This window comes from Saccopteryx leptura, chromosome 4 (assembly GCF_036850995.1).
Source record: "Saccopteryx leptura isolate mSacLep1 chromosome 4, mSacLep1_pri_phased_curated, whole genome shotgun sequence".
NCBI classification, from domain to species: Eukaryota; Metazoa; Chordata; class Mammalia; order Chiroptera; family Emballonuridae; genus Saccopteryx; species Saccopteryx leptura.
Window position 1 is genome coordinate 170,037,797 of NC_089506.1, and position 12,703 is coordinate 170,050,499.

The window sequence follows — 12,703 nt, forward strand, 5'->3', positions numbered from 1 at the left end:
CCCTCACATGAGTAGCTCATGACTGAACTCTATAATATCAACTTGGCTAACTGGTTTCATTACATACAAAGAAGAGCCAGAGGGTGGCCCCTATCTCAACCAAGATATAGGTACCTTCGATCTGCAGAGGGCAGTGGAATTCACACCAGCACCCAACCTCCACTAAGAACCTGGACAGCATCTAGTGATGCTACGGCCGCTCTCCTTTTTTAGTGGGAGGACTTTCTTTCTTGTTCCCAGTACCATGCTGCAATTCTCCTTTGGCCTGGGGCAGGGCTCTCCTCCAGTGTGTAGCCCAGCGTGAGGGCACTGAGCACTGGAGAGTCCTGATCTCCAGGAAGATTGACTTCAGGTGAGAATGGAGAGAAAGGAGGCTGAATTTGAAAGGTATGAGATGCTGTGGCTTTTTTCTGCTTTCTGCTTTGAATTCATTTTTCCTGCTCATTACTCTAAACTTACTCCTCATTGTCTGCTCTGTGATAATGTAGCTGGACTCTAAATATTTCTCTTTTTCCAGCTAGCATGATGTTAAGTCTGTCATGGAAGGGCCTTTCATCTAGGAGCTCACAATCTAGTGGGACACACACACACACACACACGCACACACACACTTCCTACAAACACAAGGAAGATGGAATAGGGTAAGAGTCCAGAAGAGACTGAGGGCATCCATGCCATCTCGGCTTTACTGAAAAATGTGACTTTCCAAAAGGAAGTGAGAGGAACTTCAGAAGCAGAGTGAATTTAGACACAAAAAAGATTTTTCTGGCCCCCTTCAGGAACATAGAGAAAGGGGTACTAAACTGCCTTCTATGCAGAGGCGGAGTTAATGGTGGGCGCACCAAGCATGCGCCCTGGGCCCTGACTTCTGTAGGGCCCCACAAAACCCCAACTTCACACTTCATATGTAAAGGGCCTAATATTTTCTTCTGCGACCAGGGCCTCAACCGACCTTAACCCACCTCTGCTTCTATGGAGACATAGCAGCAGTGGAATACACTCATTGCTTTGCACCTCATAGTGATATCTGAAGGTCTCCAAGTGAGAGAGCAGGAATAAAGCCCAGGACTTAACAATGAGAAATCAAAATATAGGCCTCTTGACCAGTTCTGCTGGTAAGGGATATTGGTGAGACCCTTAATTCTGAATCTAACTCTGTCTCATCAGGCAAGGACTGAAGACCCCCCAGGGACACTGGTGACCAAGACTCTAGACCAGGGGTCGGGAATCTTTTTGGCTGAGAGAGCCATGAATGTCACATATTTTAAAATGTAATTCCATGAGAGCCATACAACAGCCCATGTACGTTTCGCATTATCCAATAAAAATTTGGTGTTGTCCCGGAGGACAGCTGTGATTGGCTCCAGCCACCCGCAACCATGAACATGAGCGGTAGGAAATGAATGGATTGTAATACATGAGAATTTTTTATATTTTTAATGGTTTTTTTTTTTTATTAAAGATTTGTCTGCGAGCCAGATGCAGCCATCAAAAGAGCCACATCTGCTTGCAAGCCACAGGTTCCTGACCCCTGCTCCAGACTGCCTTTGTTACCCTGAAGCCAGAAATGCTTACTCTCCTTCCAGAGCTCACTCTCCTGCCATGTAAGCATTCCTGAAAGGTGACTCAACGCATTTATCAATCCCTGTTCCTCGCGTCCCCTTTTGCATAATTTCCTGGACTTGAGTCATAGAGTTTTTAGGGCCTTACTTTTCTCCCTTTTCTACTCCCATCCTTCTTGATAGGGAGACTGGAAGAGATACAGTCAATTCCCTACATATAGGTTCTTTAAAAAAAAAAAAACCATTCTAAATAATTATGAGGCAGAAATCACAAAAGTGTGGGTTCAGAATGATGAAAAACCTTAACTACTCCAATGTTATGCAAACAGGTACTTGTGGCTTGTGATAAAATCCCTGAAGATAGCTTCATGCAGACATTCAAAAAACACTATATTTCAAATAACAAAGCTGCTGATGTGCTCTGAAAAAACTGGGTTACATGACGAAAGAAGTGGGCCTAGTGTGGAGAAAGAGTCAGGCAAAGATATGTGTAAAGAACTTGGGTGAAATTATGCCGTGATAAGCAACAGAAAAAAAAAATAGCAACACTCCTAGATGTATATAATTTTAAATAATAAGGGATTTTTATAATTACTAATTATAACAATTTTTTTGTGTTTTTTTTAAAGAGAGATATTTGACTGCTTTGCTATATCTCTGGAAATGTATATTATATTCAGGTTGGCCCAACATAATTTAAAATTTTTTAATTATTTTATTTTAAAAAATGAGGACTTCTTATATTCAGGATTCCCTTGTATTTAGGCATAGAAGGTATACAATGAGTAGAATAGCTAGTAATCAGCCACAAACTTACCTCCTTGAGGTCAAAGTAGAGGAAGCCTAGGCCTGAACCTTCCTCCAAGCTTTCTGCTTCAGGAATTTATTAAACGCTGGGATCTAGTCAGGATGGTATCTGTGGCTCTTTGAATTACCCCTTTCCTCCCCCAAAAAAGAGTTTTCATAGCTTTTGACATAGAAGGCCTCATTTTACAATCCTAACATAACCTATATGTACACATGGTGAATTGATTTTTCAACAAAAGAGCAAAGATAACACAATAATGAAATACTAGTCTCTTCAATAAATGGTGCTGGAATAACTGGGCATCTGTATGCAAAAAAAGAAGAAGAAGAAGAAGAAGAAGAAGAAGAAGAAGAAGAAGAAGAAGAAGAAGAAGGAGAAGAACCTCAACCCTTATCCTGTGCCATATACAAAAATTAACGCAAAACTAGATCATAGACATAAATTTACAGCCCATAATTATAAAACTTCTAGGAGAAAGGCTTTTGATCTTGGGTTAGGCAAGGTTTTTTAGATACAGCTAAAACACAATTTATTAAAATAAAAACAACTAATCATTGGGACTTCATCAACATATTAAAACTTACCTTTTTCAATAGACACTGTTAAAAATACAAACTACAAACTGAAAGAAAATATTTGTGAAGTGCATTTTCATTAAAAAATGCGTATCTACATATATAAAAAGCTCTTTAAACCCAATAATAAAAGAACAAGTGCTTCTACACACCTATTAGAAAGATCAAAATCTGTAACAGTGACAACATCATATGTTGACAAGGATGTAAAGTAATGATAACTCATTCATTCTGGTGGAAATGTAAAATGGTACAGCCACTTTGGAAGACAGTTTTGTACTTTTTTTTTTTTTTTTAAATTAAACATACTCTTACCATACAATTCAACAACCATATCCCTTGGTACTTACTCAAAAGAGTCGAAAACTATGTCCATATAAAAACCTGCAGGCAGATATTTGTAGCAGCTTTATTCATAACTGCCAAAACTTGCAGGAACCAAAATGTACTTCAGTTGGTGAGTAGATAAATAAACACAGGTTTATTTATGTCCAGATGATGGGATATTATTCAGCACTAAAAAGAAATGAGCTATCAAGCCATGAAAAGACATGGAGGAAACTTAAATGCATACTACTAAGTGAAAGAAGTCAATATGAAAAGGCTACGAACATTATGATTCCAACTATATGACATTCTACAAAACTATGAGCATAATTATAAGCATCAGGGATTGCTGGTGTTGTGGCGAGATGAACAGGCAGAACACAGGATTTTTCAAGTAGTGAAAATACTCTGTATGATACCATGACTATAGATACTTATCATTAAATATTTGTCCAAACCTGTAGAATGTATGACTTCAACAGTGAACCCTGAAGTAAGCTATGGACTTTGGGTGACTATTATGTTATCAATGTAGGTTCATACTTGGTAACAAGTACATGTACCACTCTGGTGAGTGATGTTCATTGGAGGGTAGGGGGAAATTTATGGGAAATCTCTGTACCTTACTCTCAATTTTGTTGTGAACCTAAATCTATTCTAAAGCATTAAATAAGCCAACCAACCAATGGTTTTTTCATAATCATTTTGAATTGAAAATAACCCAATAGTTCTTCACCTGGTGAAGAGGTAACAAACTGTGGTACTGTATGGTAGTCTGTGTGCTACAATAAAAATAAATAAACTACAGATACAAGCAACAACATTGAAATCTCATACACAATGTTAAGTGGAAAAACAGAACTCAGAAGTCCACATAATGTGTGAGTCCTTTCCTATAACATCTGGGGGGAAAACAAAAGAGGGATAAGACACTAATCAGTGGTTGCCAATGGCTCAAGACAGGGAGGGGGCAGATTACACACAGGCTTGAGTGAATTTTGAGGGATAATGAAAATGTTCTATATCTTGGGTATGATGGTAGTTATGTCACTATATGCATTTGTCAGACTCAGAGAGCTGTACTCTACAATGACAAATTTTACCATGGGGAAATTATACCTGTATCTCAATTTTAAAAAATGTTAATGACAAAACACATAAACCTAAAAAATACCCTGACCCAGAGTCAGCATGGTCATTGTTGATAGAGACTGTTGCCTCCTTAGGTCCCTTCATGCGGGGTAGTCAGCTAATGCCAGGCATATTTGTGACTCCAGCGGTCCTGAAGGGTTGTGCAATGGTTTGTCTCCTTTCTCGTGAACAGCGGCTGGCTGATCGATGAAAGACTGAGAAGAGGCAGGAAAAGGCAGAAGGCAAGACAAGGAGAATTTACCTATTCTTTCCTTTCTTTCTCTTCTATTCTTCCTTGCTTTTCTGCTTTTTTCCTCCAAGCTCTTATTTTTCTTTTACTTCCTTTCCCTATTTATTAATCAGTTCATGGCTAGCTGAAAGGAATCTGCTAGAGGTTATGACAAGCGGGGCAAAAAGAAGCATCTGCTCTGATCCGTGATGGTTTAGTAAATAAATGATTAACAACCAACTGCAACAAACACACACACACACATACTTACAAGTTTATTTTAAATTTTATGGATACAAGGAGTATAGGGCACGTAGTTTATAAGTATTAATAAAATATACAATATTCTTTTATGTGAATTCAGTGTAGCCATTTGGTTCCCAAAGGTTTCATTAATTTTTCCTAAACTTTTGTATCTGTAGCCAAGTTATCATTGTAAGTAATAAACAAGTATAGTTTTTTGGGGGGTTTTTTTTTTGTATTTTTTTTTTCTGAAGCTGGAAACGGGGAGAGACAGTCAGACAGACTCCCGCATGTGCCCGACCGGGATCCACCCGGCACGCCCACCAGGGGCGACGCTCTGCCCACCAAGGGGCGATGCTCTGCCCCTCCCTCCGGGGCGTCGCTCTGCCGTGACCAGAGCCACTCTAGCGCCTGGGGCAGAGGCCAAGGAGCCATCCCCAGCGCCCGGGCCATCTTTGCTCCAATGGAGCCTTGGCTGCAGGAGGAGAAGAGAGAGACAGAGAGGAAGGAGGGGGTGGGGGTGGAGAAGCAAATAGGCGCTTCTCCTATGTGCCCTGGCCGGGAATCGAACCGCGGTCCCCCGCACGCCAGGCCGACGCTCTACCGCTGAGTCAACCGGCCAGGGCCCCCCAAGTATAGTTTTGACAAGAATCTTGGTTGATCTTTTCATTGATGTTAATGATTAAAATGAAAGTGAAACAACAAACAAATTTTTTGGAACTTCACTCATTCATAGATAAATTGGATAAATCTTATAATTGTTCTTGAATACTGGAGGAATATTCCTTTGATCTTTCTGTTATTCACAATGGAACAACTATAAATATGACACATTTTTTATTTAATGTACCATATTAACATTTTCTCCATCACTAACAATCAACAAAAGAATAAATGAAGCTCAAATTTGGAGCATTTGTTCATTTCTGTGGTGCAAATAGGTACCCTATCCAATTTCAAACCAACAATGTGAAGTCACTGAACAGAGTTATGCAGGGATGTGCCCAGGACACCATTCTACTGTATCTTCACCATACAGATACAATGGATAGAAACAACATCAGGAACAAAGGTAATAGCAAAATGTAAAAAATGATTAAAAATGGTAAGTTTTGAATTTTTACCTTTGTTTTGAATATAATTTATTTATAAGTGGTTTATCACTTATTTTTCAATAATGACTGTGTTTAATAACCAGTTCACCAAATGCCTGAAATCTAGCACTGTGCTCTCTAGTGCTTCTTTGAGCTGGCTTGTACCCCAGTGAGGATCCTGGTATGAATCTTTGAGCCTCTCCCCCATTACAAATTCTGGGACAGCAGTGGCAGCATGAAGGGACAGTGGGTACAAACATATGTTGTTTCCCTGAGCCCCATTACTCTTGACATGCTGCCAGGGCTGCGTGCCTTATGGGGTATTTCCCTGCACTATTCAGCCTGGCTGTTAGGACTGAATTATCAATGTCATCAGGCACACTATAAAATATATTAGGAAATGGATATGGATTTCAGTGGAATAAATGTGTTTTTTTATATTTAAGTTTCATTCATTAAAATATTCTGTTGGGTTTTTAAAATGAGGGTTTTTTGTTGATGGAGAACAAATTGTTATTCTGAACTTCCTTTTATTCTATTTATTTTCTTAAAGTTTGTTTTTTAACCTTTTTAAAAGTTTTATTTATTGATTTTAAAGATAGAGGAAGGAAGAAAAAGAGGTCTTCCTCATTGGTCTCTTTCTATATATGCCCTGACTGAGACTCAAACTGGCAACCTCTGTGCTTCAGGGCAAAGCTCTAACCAACCAACCTATCTGGCCAGGGTAAAATTCCTTTTAGTTTTTAAAACCAAATCTGGAAAGCTATTCATCAAAATGTCATTATCTTAGATGGTGAGATTTTTTTCCCTTCTTTTTCTTACGATTTTCTGTAACTTCCAATTCTACAATAAACGTATAATGCTCGGTAATAGGGAAAAAATTGAGAAAAATCTTTGATTATTTGATATTTAAAATTGTACTGGTGCTGTCCTTTAAAGACTAGAAGAATAAATAGCATTTCGGTAAAAGAATGCCTAAGGAAACAGACATTAATTACTATGTTCAGTTTCATTTAAAAGCCAGATGTCCAGGAATTGGATATGGCCAATTATCAATTTCTACCCAGATGGAGTGTTTTCTATTTTTTTTCCTGTCATTAGATGGAAAAGCACAGCATTTCTGGCTGCTTGCTTTATTACATTCAATCATTTGGCTGGAAAGCTCTAAGGAGTAGGTGGAGTTAGAGGAAGGGCACTCTATTCTATCATGAATGAAAGTTGAAGTAGGTACAAGAGGTAGGAGAAAAGAATTAAAATACGTGATTGGGTAAATAATGAAAGCTTTTCGAGCTTGCTCTTTGACCAATTCCAGCAGTGTTGGAAATGGAAATCATACCTTCTCCTGTCTGCCTTCTTATGTTACTCTATGGCTGTATAACAAATTACTCTAAGATTTAGCAGCTTAAATTAAGAAATAGCTATTATTATTTTATTTTATTTTATTTTAACAAGAGAGACAGACAGACAGATAGGAAGGGAGAGAGATGAGAAGCATCAACTAGTAGTTGCGGCACTAGAGTTGTTCATTGATTGCTTCTCATGTGCCTTCACAGGGGTGGGGTGAAGGGGTGGGTCTAGCTGAGCCAGTGACTCCTTGTCCAAGCCAGCAACCTTGGGTTCAAACCAGAGACCTTGGGCTTCAAGCCAGCGACCTTCGGGCTCACGCCAGCAACCATAGGATCATGTCGATGATCCCATATTAAAGCCAGTGACCACCAAACGCTCAAGCTGGTGAGCCTTTGCTGAAGCCAGATAAGCCCAAGCTCAAACTGGCAATCTTGGGGTTTCAAACCTGGGACCTCAGTGTTCCAGGTTGATGAAGAAATAGCTATTATCTCAAAGTTTCTATATATCAGGGAGGTGAGCATGGTTTACCTGGCTGCCTATGGCTGCCTGTGGCTGAAGGTTTCCTACAAATGTTGAACCAGCCACTCACACTGGGAATACATTTTATTTGTTCATAGATTTTTAAATATATTGTTGGATTTGATTTACTAATATTTTGTTGATATTTGCATCTAAGTTTATGAGAGATATTGGTCTCTAGTTTTCTTTATTGTATGATATTTGTCTAGTTTTGGTAATACTGACCTTATAAAGTGAATCGAGAAGTATTCCCTCCTATTCTATGAAAAAGATTGTATAAAATTAGTATTATTGTAATTTTTCTCAAAAGATTTTATAGAATTCTCCAGTGAAACCATCTGGAGGGGTTTTTTTCCAGAGAATTTTAAGGACAAGTTCAATTTCTCTAATGGTGATAAGACTATTTTATTTCATCTTGTTTGGGGTGTGGTAGTTTGTTGTTTTTGAAGAATTGGTTCATATATCCTAAGTTATTGAATTTATAAGTGTAAAGGTACCCGTGGGATTCCCTTACTATTCTTTTTTTTTTAAGATTTCATTTATTAATTTTATAGAGGAGAAAGAGAGAGAAGGGGAAGTGGAGCAGTGAGCAGTAGGAAGCATTAACTTGCAGTAGTTGCTTTTCATATGTGCCTTGACCAGGCAAGCCCAAGGTTTTGAACCAGCAACTTCAACTTCATTCCAGGTCAATGCTTTATCCACTGCGCCACCACAGGTCAGGCTTCCTCATTATTCTTTTAAAGGTTATGGGAATTGTAATGCTATACTGTTTCATGACTGACATTGGTGATTTGTGTCTTCTTTCTTTTTATTTTGCCAGTCTTCTTATAAGTCTATTAAACAACTTTTCTTTTATTGTTTTTTTAAATTGTTTTCCTTTCCAATTGCATTGATTTCTGCTCTATATTATTTCCTTCTTTCTGTTTTTTTAAAATTTATTTTGCTCTTCATATTTTAGTTCCTTGAGGTAAACTTAGATTATTATTATTATTATTATTATTATTATTATTTTGACAGAGACAGAGAGAGAACCAGAGAGAGGGACAGCTAGAGACAGACAGACAGGAAGGGAGAGATGAGAAGCATCAAGTCTTCATTGCGGCACCTTAGTTGTTCACTGATTGCTTTCTCATATGTGCCTTGACGGGGGGTCGGGGGGTGGACTACACCAGAGCGAGTGACCCCTTGCTCAAGCCAGCGACCTTTGGACTCAAGCTGGCGAACATGGGCTTACGTCTATGATCTCATGCTCAAGCTAGTGATCCCGCGCTCAAGCTGGTGAGCCTGTGCTCAAGACAATGAGCAAACACTCAAGCCGGCAACTTCAGAGTTCTGAACCTGGGTCTTTCGTGTTCCAGTCTGACGCTCTAACTACTGCATCACTGCCTGGTCAGGCAAAAACTTAGATTATTGATTTGAGAACTTTTATAGTGTAATCACTCCCTCTTTTCTGATATAATTAGTTAATGCATGAATTTCCCTCTCACCACTAATTTAGCTGCAACCCACAAATTTTGATAGGCTGTATTTTCATTTTCATTCACAGCTCTGTATTTCTTTAATTTCCTTTGAAATTTCATCTTAACCAGGTATTATTTGTTTGTTTTTAAATTGCTATTTATTGATAAAAGAGAGAGAAAAATAAATTTTTTGCTTCATTTATCTATGCATTTATTGGTTGATTCTTGTATGTGCCCTGACCAGGGATTGAACCCACAACCTTGATGTATCAGGATGATGCTTTAACCAACTGAGCAACCCAGCCAGGGCCTTTCCATATGCTTTTTTTTTTTTTCCTGCATTTTTCTGAAGCTGGAAACAGGGAGAGACAGTCAGACAGACTCCCGCATGCGCCCGACCAGGATCCACTCGGCACGCCCACCAGGGGGAAACGCTCTGCCCACCAGGGGGCGATGCTCTGCCCCAACCAGAGCCACTCCAGCGCCTGGGGCAGAGGCCAAGGAGCCATCCCCAGCGCCCAGGCCATCTTTGCTCCAATGGAGCCTCACTGCGGGAGGGGAAGAGAGACAGAGAGGAAGGAGAGGGGGAGGGGTGGAGAAGCAGATGGGCGCTTCTCCTGTGTGCCCTGGCCGGGAATCGAACCCGGGACTTCTGCACGCCGGGCCGACGCTCTACCACTGAGCCAACCGGCCAGGGCCTCCATATGCTTTTTAATTGTCTTTTCATATGACAATAATTTTGTTTTATTATATTTGTATCAACTGAATAGAAAGATAACTTATCTTTCTTCAAACATAGTTCATCAAAAATGTTTTTTACCTTGACAACTTGTTATTAATAATAACTTGTAATTTTTAAAGACTGTAGTAATATTTGAGGAAACTATTAGCTTTATTTATGAGCTATGAAATTTGGAAGAATTTTCTACAGATAGCTTCCAACTCTGTCCATATTTCTGATATAAGTAGCATAGGACAGGTCTGTATTGCAATACAATCAGTATTCCTGGAAGCTATTTCAGGTTAGCAATAGATACTGCACACAGAAGTGACTATGAATCACATAAATATCCTCCCACCAAATTCAAATTAATTGTACCTGAAACTCCCCTTTATCTAGATCCAAAAATAACCACAACCCCTGCAATACTACTCGACACAAATAGAAGTGTAGCACTGTGGAAGTCAGAGTAGAAAGAGACAATTCCCTTAAAGAATTGTGCTTAAGGCCCACACAAGTGAGGGCCCAAGCAAGTGAAGGCCCTTGAAGCTTAACTTTCATTAGTTTCATTGAAAATCAAGCCCTTCTGCTGACATTTAATGAGATACAAAGAGAAGGGAGTGAAATACTCGTACCTAATTCACAATCTTGAAACAGAAGTTTCTTACATATCTTTAAAAAGAAAAAGGCCCTGGCTGGTTGGCTCAGTGGTAGAGCGTCAGCCTGGCATGCAGGAGTCCCGGCCAGGGCACACAGGAGAAGCGCCCATCTGCTTCTCCATCCCTCCCCCTCTTCTTCCTCTCTGTCTCTCTCTTCCCCTCCCACAGCCAAGGCTCCAATGGAGCAAAGTTGGCCCGGGCGCTGAGGATGGCTCTGTGGCCTCTGCCTCAGGCGCTAGAATGGCCCTGGTTGCAACAGAGCAATGCCCCAGATGGGCAGAGCATTGCCCCCTGGTGGGCATGCCGGGTGGTTCCCGGTCGGGCGCCTGCGGGAGTCTGTCTGACTGCCTCCCCGTTTCCAATTTCAGGAAAAAAATACAAAAAAAAAGAAAAGAAAAGAAAAGAAAAAAATCCCACCTTTTTGTTATGAAAATTTCCAAACATGTACAAAAGTAGCAAGAACAATGAAATGAATATTGATGTTACTCATCATCCAGCTTCTAAAATTACCAAACTTTGCTAATCTTGTTTGTGTGGATTCCTCCAGGTCAAGACATTGTGAAGGATAGGTATAAAGATGAATGAGACACAGTCTCTGCCCTCATGTCTGTACCTAGTGAAGAAGATGAACCAGGAGCCTAACAAACCATGTCATGCTACCCAAAGGAGAACTCTGTACCCTGGAAGGAGATCACCTCTAACTAGCAATGACCACTAAAAGCTTCAAGGAAGAAATGGACTACTTAGAACACAAGTACCTGTTTTAACTTATGCAAGCTGAGGCAGAATTGAGATATATGACATACATATTTCTAGGTTTGTTTTACATTAGAATATTCCTCTTGGCTTTTGGAAAATAGTTCAGCCACCTAGCTGTTTATCTACATCTCTAACTGGATACGCAGATTCATTTAGATTTAATTAACATTTATTGAGTGCTTGCTAGGTGGTACTCATTTTCACATACACTATTTCATTTAATTTTAACAACAAGCCTGATGGATATCATCATCCTAATTTCTTAAGATGAGAAGAGAGATCCAGAGAGGCAACTTGCCTAAGCCTGCACAGATAGAAGACATAACTAAAGACCAGGACTTCTAACTTAATTAAAGATAATTAAAATCCAGCACTTCTAACACACTTCCAGTGTTTTTAAAGTTCTATCTACAACTGCATGGTACTTCCCCAGTTCATAAATCTTCAGTGGCTCACAATCAATACACTACAAAATTAATAATAAAAGTCCTTAAGTTCATCATTTCACTGTCTCTACAATGCAACCTTGGTTTTCCTTCAACTTTATCTTCCATTTATAAGATTGCATTTGACACCTCTTCCTGTGTTTGAGAACTTGTTCCTTCATGTAGCAGAACCCATTTCACAACATGGAAATCAAAAGTTCATACACTCATTTTCATGGCCTCCCTATCAGTTAGAACTGCTGTCAAATATGATAGCCACTGGCCCCACACAGCTATCTACTACTTCAAATGAAGCTAGTTCCTCATGTTGAAATGATAATATTTTGGATATATTGAGTTAAATAAAATATATTATGAAAATTAATTTCACTCTTTCATTTTCTTAATGTGGCTACAAGAAAATTTAGGCTCATGGGTGTGGCTTGCATTATGTTTCTATTGGACAGCATTGAGAGCTAAAATGTGAACATATGACTGGATTGTGTCAATCATTTGCCCTCAGGCATGAGACCAAATGCTAGTGTAGCGAAGTCTCAGTGACCCTCCTTCCTACCGAGAGTAGTGGCAGTGAGAGGAACTGTATCGAGTTTCCAGGGACAATAGCGGCATCATCCACTGTCTAAGTCAAGTGGCATTGGTGGTGCCAGCCGTGGCTGTAGTGGTGGAATCTTGAGACCAGTTCTGGGTATAATGTTGAGTGTTGCTCCCAAAGATCCTGCAGGTATCCAATATCCTTCTAATAAATTCCTCTTTGGCTAGGGTCCTTCATAAAGTCTCCCTTCTCCATCCCAGTCCACAACGATCCCTCCTGCTTTTGAAATCA